This window comes from Heterodontus francisci, chromosome 21 (genome assembly GCF_036365525.1).
Source record: "Heterodontus francisci isolate sHetFra1 chromosome 21, sHetFra1.hap1, whole genome shotgun sequence".
NCBI classification, from domain to species: domain Eukaryota; kingdom Metazoa; phylum Chordata; class Chondrichthyes; order Heterodontiformes; family Heterodontidae; genus Heterodontus; species Heterodontus francisci.
Window position 1 is genome coordinate 80,154,392 of NC_090391.1, and position 17,974 is coordinate 80,172,365.

Consider the following 17,974-nt stretch of genomic DNA (forward strand, 5'->3'; position numbering starts at 1 on the left):
GTTAGGTACAACTGAGTGGCTTGCTAGGCCCTTTCAGAGGGCATGCAAGAGTTAACCACATTGCTGTGGAACTGGAGTCACATGTCGGCCATACCAGGTAAGGACAGCAGATTTCCTTCCCGAAAGGACATTAGTAAACTCGGTGGGTTTTTACAACAATCGACAATGGTTTCATGGCCATCATTAGGCTAGTTTTTAATTCCAGATTTTTATTAAGTTCAAGTTCCACCTTCTGCTGTGGTGGGATTCGAACGCATGTCCCCAGTGGAATACCCTGGGTCTCTGGGTTACTAGTCCAGTGACAATGCCACAACGCCACCGCCTACCCTGAGCACATTAGGCCGATACTCTCAGAAGCTAGGTGGAATGCGTGGTTTCTCAGTGAAACGTACAAGAATCTGAAGGGATGGACAGGGTAAATTCAGAGAGGTTGTTTTCCATGGCTGGGGAATCTAGAACACGGGAACACAGCCTCAAGATAAGGGGTCAATGTTTTAGCTCTGAGACGAGGAGCAGCACTCTTCTCGCAAAGAGTTGTGAATCCGTGAAATTGGCTAACTCAGAGGGCCTGGATGCTCCATAATTTAGTGTATTTAAGGATGAGATAGACAGATCTTGTTTTCTCTTTCAGGGAATGAAGGGAAATGGGAAGCAGACAGGAAAGTGGAGTTGGGACAGTAGAACAGCTCTGATCGTGTTGAATGGGGTGGAGCAGGTGCTAGCGGCTGTTTGATCTACTGCTATCTCTGGTCTTCATATATTCTTAGAATTTGAGACAGCATTGCGTTCAGATGCTGAAATGTCTCCAGTACCTCTCATCGTTTATTTATTTCTTTATTTTTAATAATTGGGGAAAAGGGATATTTCAGCACGTTCTTCAACTGCTCTCTGAACTGAGTCTGGGTCACAACGTAAATCGCAGTGTTTGTGCAGCAACTCAGGAGCTGCAGCATGAAGCCCATTTCTCTTACAAAAGCAGGTAGAATTACAGACTTATAATCTAACCACCACAGCCGTTGCCACATGGAATACACCATTAACTCTGACCATAACAGCATGAAATTCGCTGAGATAAAAAACTGCAAAATTATGGATTTCCTTCTGCTCTTCATTTCTGGGTCTTTTGGGTTGTCCACACTGCTGTGAGCCCGGAGTCGTCTTCGGGCTCAGCTGGCATATACAATGTGTCTGACGGTAAAAACATTGAACATCAGAATCAAAACAAATGCAAACCCTGGTGTTAGAAAGCTATGAAGGAACGCGATTGTACCCCAGACTGGTGAAATCATAACATGTGCTTTTATACGACAAAACCAAGGGCTGTTCCAAAACCTGTACTTATCTGATACCAGAAAATACCAGGTGATGTCCTTTAAACCGCTAAGCACAGTCACTGCTCCAAGTATCATATTAGCTGTTTTCTCAGTGCAATATTTAGCTTTTAGCTTTCGGCAACAAATAGCCACAAATCGATCAAAGGTGAAAGCAACTGTGAACCAGACAGAACAGTCCGTGGCTGCATAAAGCAGGATGGCGTGGATATTACACACACGGATGTAATAAAGGAAGATAAATGAATCCCGATAACGAATTGGTATCTGCCGCAATATCAGGTCAATGATAATGACCAGTAGATCCGCCGCTGCCATGGCCACCAGGTAGCGAGTGACACATTTGGAGAGACCACACTTTCCACGAGACAGGATCCTAATCGTCAGCAAGTTAACTGTGAGAAAGGGAAATAGTCAGGGAAATTATACATCAGGCTCTGAGCAACTGCTCCAGTTTGAATGTTTACTTATTGAGATTTACTGATGTGTTCCTGTGTCCAGTGATATACTGGAGTGATTGTACATGTGAAAGTTTCGGGGGTTCCTAAAAAAAGTAATTAGGAATCCGATGAGCGTGCATGAAAAAACACGGGTGGACAAGATAAAGGAAACTCCCAAGGTGATTTATAAGCATATTAAGGGCATGAAGATAACCATGGAATGATGAGGGCCGATTAAGGACCAAAGTGGAAATCGGCATGTGGAGCCAGAGGACGTAGGTGAGTTTTTGAATAATTGCATTTCATCTGTGTTCACTATGGAAAAAGCGGTGCAGCGATCAGGGAGGGGGTATGCAATATACTTCAGAATATTAGCATTGAAAGGGAGGAGGTATTAGAGGTTTTAGTGGGCTTAAAAGTGGATAAATATCCAGACCCAGATGATATGTATACCAGGCTGCTATGTGAGGAATTGATGGAGATTGCAGCGGCTCTGACACAAATTTTCAAATCCTCTCTGGCCACAGGAGAACTGCCAAGGGACTGTAGGACAGCGAATGTGGCACCATTATTCAAGAAGGGTAGCAGCAATAAAAAAAAGGTATTTGCAGGCCAGTGAGTCATATCATCAGTGGTAGGGAAACTAATTGGAAAAAATCTGAGGGACAGGATTAATCTCCACTTGGAGAGGCAGGTCTTAATGAAGGATAGTCAGCATGGTTTTGTCAGCGGTAGGTCATGTCTAATAAATGTGATTGAATTTTTCGAGGAGGTGTGTTGATGAGGATAAAGCAGTTGATGTGGTCGACAGGAACTTCAGAACTTGATAAGGCCCCGGATGGGAGATTGCTCAAGAAGGTAAGAGCCCATGGGATACACGGAAATTTAGCAAATTGGATCCAAAATTGTCTGACTGGCAGGAGGCAGAGGGCGATGGTCCAAGGGTTGTTTTTTATGATTGGAAGCCTGTGACCAGTGGTGTACCGCAGTGATCGGTGTTGGGACCCTTGCTGTTTGCAGTCTACCTTAATGATTTAGACTTCAATTTCAGAGGTATGATCAGTAAGTTCACAGATGACACGAAAATTGACGGTGCTGTAAATAGTGATGAGGAAACCTTAGATTACAGGACGATACAGATGGGCTGGTAAAATGGGCGGAGTAGTGGCAAATGGTATTTAATCCTGAGAAGTGTGAGGTGATGCATTTTGGGAGGACTCATAAGACAAGGGAATATACAATAGATGGTAGGACCCTGGGAACTATAGGAAGGATGTGATTCCACTGGAGAGGGAGCGAAGGGGATTCACCAGGATGTTGCCTGGCCTGGAGAATTTCAGCTCTGAATAGAGACTGGATAGGCTAGGTTTGTTTTCCTTACAGTGGAGAAGTCTGAGGGGGTGTGGGGGAGACCTGATTATTGTATAAAAAATTATGAGAGGCATAGATAGGGTCGATATGAAGAAACGTTTTCCCTTAACGGAAGTGTCCATAGCCAAGAGGCATAAGTTAAAGCTTCGGGACAGCAGGTTCAGGATGGACTTGATGAAAATCTTTTTCACCCAAAGGGTGATTGGAATGTGGAACACGCTGCCTGAAGGGTACCGATCAATTGGGGTGCTTGTCTTGAATTGTATTACACCTCTTGTATGTTGTTGGAGATGCACTCAAGCAGGAAAGTACAGATCATTCTATCACACTCCTAACTTGTGCCTTGCAAATGCTGGACGGGCTTTGGCGAGTAACGCTGCTGACTTCCCAACAACTGACTTGCTCTCATCATTGCAGTACTTATACGGCTGGTACAGTTAACTTTCTGCCGAGGATAATCCTCAGTGTGTTGATGTTGTGGAATTCAAGGATGATAATGGCGTTGAATATCAAGGGGAGATGGATGGAATTTCTGTTGTTAGATGTTTGCACTACCTGGCACCTGTGGGGCACGAATGTTACTTGCTTCAAATTAGCCCAAGCCTAAATATTATACAGGCCCTGTTACATGTGAGAGAGGATTATTTCCATACCTGAGGAGTTGCAAATGGTACTGAACACTATGCAACTATCAGCAAAAACCCTAACTTCAGTCCTTATGATGGAGGAAAGGTCATTGATGAACACTGCGAATCTCCTGCTGTGATATTCAGGTGCTGAGACTATTAGCCTCCAACTACCGATACCATCTTCCTTTGTTCACGGTATGACTCCATCCAGAAGAAAGTTTCTCCTTGATTTTGTGAGGACTCCTTGATGCCACAGTCGATTAAATGCTGCCTTATTATCAAGGGCAACCACTCTCACCTCGCCTCTTGCTGTGTCTATTTTGCCTGTGTTTGGAGCAAGGCCATAATGAGGTCTGCAGCCGAGTGGCATAAGGGTAATCAAACGTGAGCATCTGCAAGCTGACTAAGTGCCATTTGATAGCACTCTTGACGACACCTTCTATCATGTTATTGCTGATTAAGAATAGACGAATGAAACGGTAATTGGACAGGTTAGATCTATCTTGCGTTTTGTGAACAGGACATATTTGGGCACATTTCCACGTTGTCGGGGAGATGCCAGCGTTCAAATTGGCTAATGTGCACCTAGGCAAAACTTTGTGGTAGTCAAGGGCGGGCATTGTGACGTTGGGGTGTTGGGGTGGGGGGGGATTGGAGTGGGGTTAGGGGTGGAGGATGGTTGGAGAATTTCAAAAACTTAGACCATCCAGATATCTGACACACTGACGTTAGTTCCAGTTTTTGTCAGTGGTGGTAAAACACAATGGGCGGCATTTGCACCACAATGCGTTTCAGCAAACGGCGGGTGCTACGGAAGCACCTCCAAACTGAAGACCAGTAAAACCTGGCGGCACTGAGGAGAGACACGTTGCCGTGATCTGTAGACTGGCTGGAGCATTGCTGCTTTGGTGATGCATCAACTCTTTTGCTTTCTGTCCATTTGTGGTCACACTCCTGTGAGCGGATGTAATGTATGCTGGTGCCCATGGGAGACACGATGTTAATGAGGGATGTCACTACATGGTACAGAGGGCAGTGGTATTATTGGTATAGCCCGAAGAGGGAAGGGGAGGTCAATAACTCACACTTCAGGCATAATTGTACATGGCTTTCAGACAATGAAACCTATTGATAGAACAGAGGACATTTTAATTAATGAACACAAAACGTATGTGGTAGACACCTGAAAACTACAGTGTGGCTATGTGTTATTTTAATATGGTTGTGGGTGGTCCTATGCAGTGTGCTACCGGAGGCAGCAGCTGGGCTTCAGGTAGGCTGCTGGCAAAGCTGCCTCTTAGACTCTGCTGACTTTGACGGGCATCCTGTAGCTGCCTTAGGCTTGGAAGTCCCGGCTGCCTGGAGATGTCCTGGACAGGTGCACAGCTCTCCCGAGGCGTGGCAGCTACTGGAACTGGGCTGCCTGGTGGAAGGGCTGAGAAGCCAGTGGCTACATTTGCAACGCCCTGTGGGGCGTCCCTAAATGTGGCTGTCAGCTTCCCCACCTCCCTTTGAAGGCTCTCTCAATCCACCCTGCTCACCAAAGGAGCTGCAGAAGCCTTCATCTCCTGTTTCTTCTCTTGCCTTGTCACTGCTCCATTGAGCTCATGGTCTAGGCGACCATGTGCAGCTCTGTGTGCATCTTTGAGATCTAGGGCTCCATCAGAGTCTGCAGTTTCTTGATGGACGAAGTGCTGCTCTCATAGGCCTGAATCCTGGCGACAGTCATGGCATGAATGTACCCCTTCATCGTCCACCTATGGTTGCACTTGCTCTCTGGCATCTCCTCCAAATGGGGCCTTACCTCTCTGCAACTCCAGCATACCCTCTGTTGTTGACACCAAAGGCTTGTCATCATCCTGGGGCCCAGCATGAGCCTGGCCACACACAGTTCTCAGAATGTCAGCGGACTTGGCTGTCTCAGCCTCAGCCAGCTGTTGGGGTCCGTGTGTCACACTCTCAGCATCTTATCATATTGATTCTAATTCCGAGCAGGTAGCCATCGATATGGAGGTATGTGCGCTGCTAGAGGGTGCAAGAGAGTGATAGGATGGTGCATCCTTTGAGCAATCCTTCTCCTCAGAGGCAGACGCCTGTGCAGTTGATCGTGCGGATCCCTGGAAATGGCTGCCTGCTTGAGAGAAGACAAACATATGTAGGTTATGCTGTGCAGATCTCCTGATGGCAATCAAGAGTTAAGTGTGTCTCCAACATCGATGTGCATGCCAATGGGAGGCAATCCTCAGTCTCTTGCACCTGGACTTCATTCTGCCCATCTGATACAGCGTGGCAGCCATGGATGCCAGCACGTTCCAAGGCCTGTTCCTCAGTGGAGGTGAGTGGACATAGATCTGGCCTTCCGAATGTCTGGGCCATCTCCCTTCTATTATGGGCCCTCTTGTTCCACAAGAGCAAGGATGTAGATAGTGGAGAATGGCTTAGAGAACAACATGGTAGCTAAGCCAATTTAAACCTCTCATCCCCTCCTGGGGAATCTGATGTCTCTCGTGCTGGCACTCGTTGTCAGGGGAAGGGTGTAAGGGGGTGAGCTATGAAGGAGCCTGTGGCCGACAGACAGCCATGCACCTATGAGGATGTGACAGAACTCTATCCACTAGCCACCGTCTCTCACAGTTACCCTCCCCATGTCCCACAACTTCCAGCATAGGCACATGCAATCCTCAAAAAGGCATGGAGGAGTCGCCTTGACAGAACGCAAGAGGACATTGACCCTCTTCCAGCGCTGAACTCAGTTGTGCTGGTTGACCGCTTGGCTGTTAACCTCCACTGTGATCTCCATCAAGGTTTGCTTGTTCAGGCGGGAGGACCTCCTCTTGTCAATCTGGGGGAAGAGAACTTCCCGTTTTTCTCTTGCAGACTGGAGATGAATCTACAGGGAGGCATCACTGCACCGTGGGCCCACTCTGTAAGTCTTTCTCAGCCATCGTCTTTTGCCCTCGTTGAGGAATTGGGCCCAGGAGGGTGATGGGTGGTGGTGGACGTTGAAGCTGCTAATGGAAGTAGTGAGACAATGTTGTAGGCTGCACCTAGTTGCCAAGCAATCCGGGCAGGAGTGAATGGAAGGCTGGCAGGCCTTTAAATATGAAACCAGCACATGCTCCAGAGTCATCTGAGGCACTAATCAATGACTGTTCCCTCCCCCGCCACGTGACTAGTGGGGACCTGTGACTCCCCTACGAGAAATGCCCATTGATGTGTAATCGCTGTGCGGTGGTTGCCCATGTGCTGGATGGACACGCAACACATTACCAGGCCCACCGGTACAGTCCGTGGGCTCATTAAATTGGCCCCTAGTCCTTGAGTACACGTCTTCTGTACCTTAGCCAGAATATTGTCAGGTCCTATCGTCTTTGTTGCATCCAATGAATTCAGCATTTCTTTGCTGTCATGTGTACTGAATGGTATTGGCCGAAGAATGACATTTGTAATGTTGAGGAGCTCAGGGGGAGGCCAAATTGAATCATCCAGTTGGAATTGCTGCCTGAGGATGTTTGCAATCGTTCAGCCTTGCTTTCTGCACTCCATATGAATCTCAGCTGCCATTGATCCTGGGGATATTTGTGGAACATCCTGTTCCAGGTGATTGTTTTGTTGAGCACCACTGTTCACAAATGGATGTGGCTGGATTGCAGAGCCTTAGTCAGTTGATTGTGAGATCGCACAGCTCTGTCTGTTGCGTGCAGCTTCCTGATTGAACAAGGATTGGTTGCCTGGTTTGATGGCATCAGTTGAGCGAAAACTAGGCCATGCCATGAGGTTACGAATTGTGGTGGAATACATTTTCCCTGCTGCTTATGGCAAACAGACATCATGGAAGACTAGCTTTGAACGGTTTGATCTGCTCTGAATCTTCCTACTATGCCCCTAGTTCTTGACTTCACAACCAAAGGAAGCAGTTTCTCTCTATCTACACTATCTGTTCCATTTCACAGCTTGGACACTTCCTGGTTCCTTGTAATTTCGAGGGAGGAATACAACCCCAGTTTGTGTAGTCACTACTCGTTATTTAAACCTTGGGGTTCACGTAGCACTGTGATAAATCTACGCCACACTCCCTGGCAGGAAATTATTAGTACTATTCCTAAGATAAAAACATAAAGTGCTGGAATTACTCAGCATGTCTGTGGAGAGAGAAACAGAGTTAACATTTCAGGTCTGTGACCTTCCATCAGAACTGGCGCAAGTTAGAAAAGAATTAGGTTTTAAGCAATTGACGTGGGATGCGGGGAGTGCGTGGGGAAGACAACAAAGGTGAAGTCACACGGGATCAGAGGTGAGCTGGCAAGATGCATACAGAACTGGCTCGGTCATAGAAGACAGAGGGTATCAGTGGATGGGTGTTTTTCTGAATGGAGGGATGTGACTTGTGGTGTTCCGCAGGGATCAGTGCTGGGGCCTTTGCTGTTTGTAGTACATAAAAATGATTTGGAGGAAAATTTATCTGGTCTGATTAGTCAGTTTGCGGACGGCACAAAGGTTGGTGGAGTTGCGGATAATGATGAGAATTGTTAGAGGATACAGCAGGATTTCGATCATTGGAGACTTGGGCGGAGAAATGGTAGATGGAGTTTAATCTGGACAAATGTGAGGAAATGCATTTTGGAAGGTATAATGCAGGTGGGAGATATACAGTAAATGGCAGAACCCTTAGGAGTATTGACAGGCAGAGAGATCCACAGGTCACGGAAAGTGGCAACGCAGGTGGATAAGGTAGTCAAGAAGGCGTACGGCATGCTTTCCTTCATCGGTCGGGGCATAGAGTATAAACATTGGCAAGTCATGTTGCAGCTGTACAGAACCTTAGTTAGGCCACACTTAGAATATTGCGTGCAATTCTGGTCGCCACACTACCATAAGGACGTGGAGGCTTTGGAGAGGGTACAAAGGAGGTGTAGCAGGATGTTGCCTGGTCTGGAGGGCATTAGCTATGAGGAGAGGTTGGAAAAACTCGGGTTGTTTTCACTGGAACGACGGAGGTGGAAGGGCGACATGATAGAGGTTTACAAAGTTATGAGCGGCATGGACAGAGTGGATAGTCAGAAGCGTTTTCCTAGGGTGGAAGAGTCAGTTACTGGGGGAAATAGTTTTATGGAGCGAGGGGCAAAGTTTAGAGGGGATGTGCGAGGCACATTTTACATACAGAGGGTGGTGAGTGCCTGGAACATGCTGCCAGGGGAGGTGGTGGAAGCAGATACGATAGCGACGTTTAAGAGACATCTTGACAAATAAATGAATAGGAAGGGAATAGAGGGATATGGGCCCCGGAAGCGCAGAAGGTGTTAGTTTAGGCAGGCATCAAGATCGGCCGAGGCTTGGAGGGCCGAATGGCCTGTTCCTGTGCTGTGCTGTTCTTTGTTCTTTGAATATATTTGAGAAGGCAGTGGTGACAAGGGTGGTGCTGTTGTTGTCTGGCTACCCACCTCTACCTTGCAGAGGCTGAGTGCCAAATATCAGATACTTCTTCCTACCTGCCTCTGGACCATGACCCCATCACCGAAAATCAAGCCACTGTCACCAGGACTGTCACTGACCTGATCCCCTCTGGAGATCTCCCCTCTGCAGTTGCCAACTTGATGGTCGTAAAAACCTGCACAGCCCCCTTCTACCTCCTTCCTAAAATCCACAAACAGGTCTGTCCCGGGAGCCTCATCGTTTCAGCCTGTTCCTGCCCCACTGAAATTGTTTCATTCGATATTGACTGCATCTTTTCTCTGTTGGTACAGTCTCTTTCCAGCTACATCCTTGCCTTTTCGGTCGACCTCATTTTGACAATTTCTACTTTCCCGGCCCTAATCCTATCCTCTTCACTATGGCCGTCCAATCTCTCTCCAGCTCCATCCCCCACCGAGACAGTTTGGGGGCTCTGCGCTTCTTCCTTAAACAGCGGACCAACCAGTCCCCATCCAGCACCACCCTGCTGCGCCTGGCTGAACATGTTCTCACATTGAAGAACGTCTCCTTCAACTCTACTCACTTCCTTCAAGTGAAAGGTTTTGCCATGGTGACTGGCATGGGTTCTAGTTCTGCTTGTCTTTTTGTGTGATATGTCGAACATTCCTTGTTGCAGTCCGACTCTGGCTCACTCCCTCATCTCTTTTTCGGTACATTGTGACTGTATCTGTGCCGTTTCCTGCACCCGCCCAGAACTGGGAACGGTTATCAACTTTCTTCCAATTTCCACCCTTCTGTCACCTTTACAGGGCCCACCTCCGACACTTCCATTCCCTTCCTCGAGTTCGCTTTTTTTCCATCTCTGGCTGTCCACCAATACTCATTATAAGCCCAGAGATTGCCACGGCTACCTTGGTTACATCTCCTTGCACCCTGTTTCCTGTAAGGACTCCACCACATTCTCACAGCTACTCTGTCTCCGACGCAACTGCGCTGATGATGCAACCTTCCACAACAGCGCTTCTAACATCTCTTTCTTTCTCCTCAACTGAGGTATCCATTGCAATGTGGTTGACAGGGCCCTCAACCGTTCCAGGCTCATTTCCCACGCTTCTGCCCTCAACCCTTCCCCTCCCCCCAAGAACCACGACAGGGTTCCGCTTGTCCTCACTTTCCACCCCACTCGCCTTCACATCGAAAGGCTCATCCTCTGCCAATTCTACAATTCCAGAGTGATGCCACCAGCAAACACATCTTCCCTTCCCCTCTCCTTTCGGCATTTCGAAGGGATTATTCTCTCCACGATAATCTGGTCCACTCCTCCATTACCAACGACACCTCGTCCCCTTCCCATGGCACCTTCCCATGCAATCGCAGGAGGTGTAGTGCCTGCCGTTTTATCTCTTTCTCCTCACCATCGAAGGCTCCAAACATTCCTCCCAGGTGTAGCAGCGATTTAATTGTACCTTTTTCAATTTAGTATGCTGCATTCGCTGCTCACAATGGGGTCTCCTATACATTGAAGAGAACAAACGTAGATTGTGTGACCATTTTGTGGAACACCGCTGTTCATTCTGAAAGCAAGTCATCGAGCTTCCGGTCCAGTCTTCCAGTGATCATCAACCCAAGGTCAAGCAGCAACACTTGATCTTTTGATTAGGCACTCTACAGCCTTGTGGACTGAACATTGAGTTGAATAGCTCAAGCATGACTGGCCTTTATGTCATATTTAATTGTATTTATTTAACCACGTGTCGGTTTTTCATGTCGTCAGAGCTGCTCATTATTTTGCTATTAACGCTCCCTCTGGACTAATGCTTTGTCTTTCACCACAAACATGAACACCGTCTTTGCCTTTAGCCAGGACAGCTTTGTTGTTTAATCTCTCCTGCCATCTGCCCTATCAAACACCTTCTCTTCCCCACGTCCATTCACCACCGCCCCCCCTCCACACCGCCTCCCTTAACTTGCTTAAAACGAATTACATTCAACGTTTGCCAGTTCCGATTTACGATCACAGACTTGAAACGTCAATTCTCTTTCTCTCTCTCCACAGATGCTGCCAGACTTTCTGAGTAATACCAGCACTTTTTTGTTTTTATTTTACATTTCCAGCCTCTGAAGTATGTTGGTTTTATTACCCTTCCTACCATATGGTTTCCAGAACTGCTTGCAGCACTCCAGGTGTTGTCCAGCCAGGGTTTTGTCAAGGTGGAACATGACTTATTTGCCCTGATATTCCACCACTCTGGATATAATTATATAATTCTAGTCATGTTATTTGCATTCTTGTCTCCACCGGCTCACGATGTTTTCATGATCTATGTACCTGGACTGCCAAATCTTTTAGCATCTTCACAATTTCTAGCTTTTTTATCATGAATGAAGTGCCCTGCTCTATCATTTGTACGTCCAAAGTGAATGACCTCGCATTTTTCTACATTGAAATAAAATCTGAATAGTTTTCTCCATTCGCTTAATTTGTCAATACATCCTGTAGTTTTACCCTTCTATCTATATTGCAATGCTGCCCTTCATTGCTTCACTTGCAAAGTTGCATAAGTGCTTTTATACCATTAACCAAATCATTAATTAATATAGTGGCTGAGGCCCCAACACTGATACTTGACAGACACTGAGAGTACCACCCTGCCAATGAGAGTATCTGTCTTTTGTTACTGCTGACAGTCCTGCCGCTGAGCTGATTTTGTAACCATGATTCGGCTTTTGCTTACAGCCTCCCATACAGGACCTTATCAAGTGTTTTCTGTAATTACATGCAATTAGCAGTCCACTATTCACAACCTTAATCACACTTCGGGAAAGAGTTCAAGGACTAGGGAAGGTGTTGGAGGAGCATTAATATCTTTGTACCACGGGGATGGGACGTCAGTTATATGGAGAGAATCAAAAACGTATGATATTTATCACACCAGAGAGAAAAAACAGCAGCAAGGAGGCGAAAATAAATAATACGAAAGCTGAGCATGACCATCGAAATAACTGGACACAGTGACTTACCGGCGACACCAACAACAGCGAGAATTGGATAATAGATCTTTTGAATAACCAGAAGGGAATACAGGACTCGAAGATCTAATGTCAGCAAATCATAATAATAAGAAAGGTAGTCAAACTCCCAGGAGAAGCTCCTTCTCATTGTTATAATATTCCAATCTAATGGTCTCAGATTCTGATCCATTGTTGTAACATTCCTATCTGTTGTTCTCAGATTCATACCGTTCTTCTCCCTTTCTTTGGAGAAGCTGATTCCTGCTAGTGCCAGAGATGATTCAGCCAAACACACGGCAAGCAGTCTCCTATTAATAGAAGGAAGAAACCTCCAGAGACACTACTGGGGCCAATGGAGAATAACATTAATTACACTCACTTAACAAACAGGTTCAGTTAACCCTTTTCAATCCAGCACTATACACATTAAAGTATAATACTTATCGGATTCAATTGGGATGTATGAGGATTGCTGATGGAAGGAAAGGTGGAAATAATGGAGGCAATGGGAAACAAATATTGTAATTCCTCTTGGATGTGGTAGTGGTACCAGAGGATATGGAGGTTGCAACCGTTACCTACTGGTTAATACAAAGAGTGAGAGAGCGCGATACAGCACTGGAAGAGGCTCTTCATCCCACCGAGTCTGTGCCAACCAGCAACCACCCATTTATACTAATCCTGCATTAACCCCATGTTCCGTACCACATCGCCACAATTCTCCTACCACCGATACACATTGGGGGTAATTTACGCTGGCCAATTTACCTATTAACCAGCAAGTCTTTGGCTGTGAGAAGAAACCAGAGCACTCGGCGGAAACCCACGCAGTCACAGGGATATCCTTCAAACTCCGCACAGGCAGAACCCACAACTGATCCCGAGTTACTGGAGTTGGGAGGCTGTGGTGCTAACAACTGCGCCACTGTGCCACCCCACAGGGGGAGGAAAGAGAGAGGAATAAACCCTGTAGCTGCAGGCACTCAGGCCAATGTCGCTGGTGGGGAAATTTCTGGAGGACAGAATCCAGGACAAAAATATTTATGGCTTTGTACAACGTACCTAAGACATGTCAGGGAGCATGGTCGCAATAGAGTTCTTTAATGAATAACAGAGAGGGTTGATGAGTGTAAAGAGGTTCAATTTATGTATATGGACTTACAAAAGTTCTGCAATGATAGGCCATTTTCGTGCCTTGAAAAGAAAAATGAAACCCATGGAGTAAAGAGGCAGTGACAGTGTGGAAATGTCTTTGGGTAAGGGACACAGAGAGAAGTATTGTGGTAAACGGTTGTACAAACTGGGAAAAGTATACAGTGGTATTCCCAGGGGCATCGTTATTAGGACAAATGCTCTTATATATGGGTGCAGGAGAAAATAGACCTGCATCTAAAATTGTTCTTAATGATGGTAGGAGAGGTTGCAAAGCAGTACAGGTTACTTATCTTTGTGAATAGAGGCAGAGAGCACCAAAGCAAGAAAGGTATGTTCAAAGTTGATAAATCACCGATTCAGCCTCATCTGGAGTATTGTATACAATTCTCGATACCACACTGTCAGAAGGATGTCAAGGTCTTACAGAGGGTCAGGAGAGTATTGCATCATATCAGGGATGAAGAACACCCTTTGTGGAGGTACTGGAGAAGGCAGAATTCCAATCGAAGGAGCAAGAATTTAAATGCAAGATTTCATTGAGGTGCCACAATTATCAGGCGTTGTGATGGAGTGAAAAAGAAAAGTCGGGTTCCCCTCATAGAAAGGGTGGACAACCAGCAGGTATAACTTTAAAGTGTTTGACATGCAACCTGAGGAAAGATTAAGAGTTTATTTTTTTAATGCAATGAGTTGTTGTGATCTGGAATGCTGTGGAAGAAAGGATGGTGGACGCAGACCCAATCGCAATTTTCAAAATGTAACTGAATAAATTCCTGCATGTGTGGCACAGTGGCGCAGTGGTTAGCACCGTAGCCTCACAGCTCCAGTGACCCGGGTTCAGTTCTGGGTACTGCCTGTGCCGAGTTTGAAAGTTCTCCCTGTTACTGCGTGGGTTTCTGCCAGGTGCTCTGGTTTCCTCCCACAGCCAAAGACGTGCAGGTTGATAGGTAAATTGGCCATTGCAGGTTGCCCCGAGTGTAGGGAGATGGTGGGGATGTGGTAGGAAATATAGGATTAACGTAAGACTAGTATACAATGGGTGGTTGTTGGTCGGCACAGACTCGGTGGGCCAAAGGGCCTGTTTCAGTGCTGTATTTCTCTATGTCTATGGTATATTGTGGGTGGGTGTTGCTAGTGATGATCGTGCATGGAGATGGAAACGGCAGAGCAAATAAATTAAGTGTTTGGCTCTTTCAAGAGCTGCCAGAGGTACAATGGGTCAGTTGGGCTCAGTCAGTGCTGTATGATTCCATCATTCTGTTATAGCAGAAGTCATCCTGTCCAATCCTCATGTACAATTGGCATTGTCAGCCACGTTGTATTGACAATTTTTTCAGTGGAGCTCTGCTCTGATCAAAGGTCTCAATTTCTTTCAATTAGCAAATTTTAAAATCATTCATTATATGCCCATTTTATCTCCTTTCTGTCTGTTCTCATAATATGGGAGACATTGTCAGGATCAGTATCACATCCTTAGTTACCATGAGTAAACAGTGGTCGGCCATCTTGAGCTGCTGCATTCCGAGTGGCGAAGGTGCTCCCACAATAACGTCACAGAAGGAATGTCAGAGGGCCAAAGTGGAGAGCCCCTGAAAACAGGCACAGGGATGACCCTGCGCCTATTAAAAGTCATGCAGGCAGCATGCTGATTTAGTGCTGCATGATCATTCTATGAATAAGATGTGAATGCATGCCTCAGCAGGTAGCCCAGGTTCGGACCAGGTCAGCATTATTTAAAGCTAGACTTCACAATTTCGACCCAGACTGCAACTCTGAAAGGCGGCAGTAGGTGCTGAAAATGCTTGGATAACATTTGAAGAACTTTTGGAAGAAATTGTTTTGGTTCAAGATTCAAGACAGTATGTCAGGGTTTTAGGATGCTGCACTGGAGTTCTTGCAGGAACTGGACAGGAGTTGAGAAATTCGTTGCCTCATTGGGCCATGAGGCGCTCCATAAGGCAGTCAATGACACCGGTCTGGCACCAAGGATGTGGTATCAGTGCTGCAAGAAGTTTAATGGCCCCATACAAGTGGTCAACGTCAATGAATGCATCCTCGTATATCACTTCCTACCAACTACACTACCAGCCCCACTCACTGCTCCATTCACTGCAACTCTTTCACACGCCTTCGAACAATATTAAACTTGACTCAAACCTTCATAAGCCTCACCTCACTCGAACACACAGAGCATTGCTGGAAGTTGCACCCTCATATCTCACAATTTGCACCATCTACCAGCTATTCAAATGGGGCAGGCATATACGAACATACAAATATATGAAATATTAACAGGAGTTGGCTACTTGGTCCCTCGAGCCTTCTCTGCCATTCAATAAGTTTATGGCTGAAATGATTACTCCACATGTCCACCTACATCCGATAACCTTCCACCCCCTTACTTATCAAGAATCTATCCACCACTGCCTTAAAAATATTCAAAGACTCTGCTTCCACCGCCTTTTGATGAAGCAAGCAAGTTCTAAAGACTCACTCCCCCGTGAGAGAAAAAAAAATCTCCTCCTCTCTGCCTTAAATGGGCTAACCTTTATTTTTAAACAGTGACACCTAATTCTAGATTCTCCCACAAGAGAAAAGATCCTTTCGACATCCACCCTATCAAGACCCCTCAAGATCTTGTATGTTTCATTCAAGGCGCCTCTTACTCTTATAAATTCCAGCGGATGCATGCCTAGCCAGACTAATCTTTCCTCGGAAGATAGTCCGCCCATTCCAGATATTAGCACAGAAAACCGTCTCTGTACTGCCTCCAATGCAGTTCCATCCTTCCTTAAATAGGGAGACCAGTACTGTGCAAAGTACTCCACATGTGGTTTCTCTAATGCCCTGTATAGCTGAAGTATAACCTCCATACTTTGGCATTCAATCCCCTCCCAATAAACGATAACATTCTATTGGATTTCCTAATTACGTGCCATACCTGTTTACCAACCTTTTGAAATTCATACACTGGGCCATCAGATCCCGCTGCATCTCAAAGCTCTGCAATCCCTCAGCATTTAGATAATATGTTTTTTTCATTCTTCGTGCCGAAGTGGACGTTGTCACACTTTGCCTCATTATACTCCATTTCCTCGGTCTTTGCTCATTCCCCTAACCTATCTATATCCCTTTCTAGCCTTCTTATGTGCTCTTCAAAAGTTACTTTCCTACCTATCGTAGTTTAATGAGCAAATTTAGCAACCTTCATCACAGTCATTTTTATAAATTGTAAAAGGTTGAGGGTTAGAACTGATCCCTATGCCACACCACTCGTTAGATCTTGCCAACCAGAAAATGACCCATTTATTCCTACTCTGTTTTCTGTTAGCGAACCAATCGTCTATCCATGCCAAGACGTCATCCTCTACACCATGAGCTTTTATTTTCTGCAATATGCTTTGATGTAGCACCTTATCAAATGCCTTCTGGAAATCTAAGTGCAAAATATCCACCAGCTCCCATTTTTCCACAGCACATGTCACCCCTGAAAGAACTCCAATAAATTGTTTGGACATGATTTCCCTTTCTCTAACCTTATTTGCACTCTGCCAAATTGGACGTTGCTCAGGCAGTCATCCAGAGATTTATTCATTTTTTTTCTTTTTAGATAAGGCACTGAAACAGGCCCACCGAGTCTGTGCCGAACATTAACCACCCATTTATACTAATAATACATTAATCTCATATTCCTACCACATCCCCACACTGGGGCAATTTATAATGGCCAATTTACCTAGCAACCTGCAAGCCTTTGGCTGTGGGAGGAAACCAGAGCACCCAGCGCAAACCCACGCAGTCACAGGGAGAACTTGCAAACTCCGCACAAGCAGCATCCACAACTGAGCCCGGGTCGCTGGTGGTTTGAGGCTGCAGTGCTAACCACTGCACTGCCCTTTGTTTCGTTGCTATCACCTTTGAGGTTCTGCTTTATAATGCTGCGCCTGGTTCCTCATATTGACTATGTAGAACCTCTTTCCTTGTCCTGCCTATGTCGTTTGTACCTCGATGGACCACGACGATTGGATCCTACCCCTCCCACTCTCTGCTCCTCTCTAGCCCTGAGCTGATGTCGCGAACCCTGGCACCAGGCAGGCAACACAGCCGGCTGCACTCTCGTTCTTTGCTGCAGAGAACAGTGTCAATCCCTCTAGCTATACTGTCTCCTATGGCAACTACATTCTTTTTATTCCCTCCAATTGAATGGTGTCCTGTACCATGGTGCCTTTGTCAGGTTGCTCATCTACTCTGCAGCCACCACTCTCATCCGAAGAAGCTGAAAGAACCTCAAACCTGTTGGACAATCGCAAAGGATGAGGCTCCTGCAGTTCTGCCCTCTCCGTCACTCAATTGTCACAGCTGCAGCCCCACAAACTCCTGTCCCTGACCACTGACCAAATCAGAAGACCCCATCCTAAGGAGTGTGACTGCCTTCTGCGACAAAATGTCCAGGTAATTTTCCCCCTCCCTGCTGTGTCGCAGTGTATGTAGCTCGGACTCCAGTTCAATGATTCTGAGCCGAACCTCTTCGAACCGCAAAAACTTACTGCAGACGTGTTTGCCCTGGGTCACACTGGCATCCAGGAGCTCCTAAATGCTACAGACATTATCCATCACCTGTTCT

The 17,974-nt window shown here is 46.2% G+C and overlaps 1 pseudogene; it reads right to left on the reverse strand.

The window, feature by feature from the left end:
* Positions 1-815: 815 nt before the first annotated feature.
* On the reverse strand, positions 816-16,431 carry LOC137381176 (probable G-protein coupled receptor 139; annotated as a pseudogene).
* Between the last annotated feature and the right edge of the window lie 1,543 nt (positions 16,432-17,974).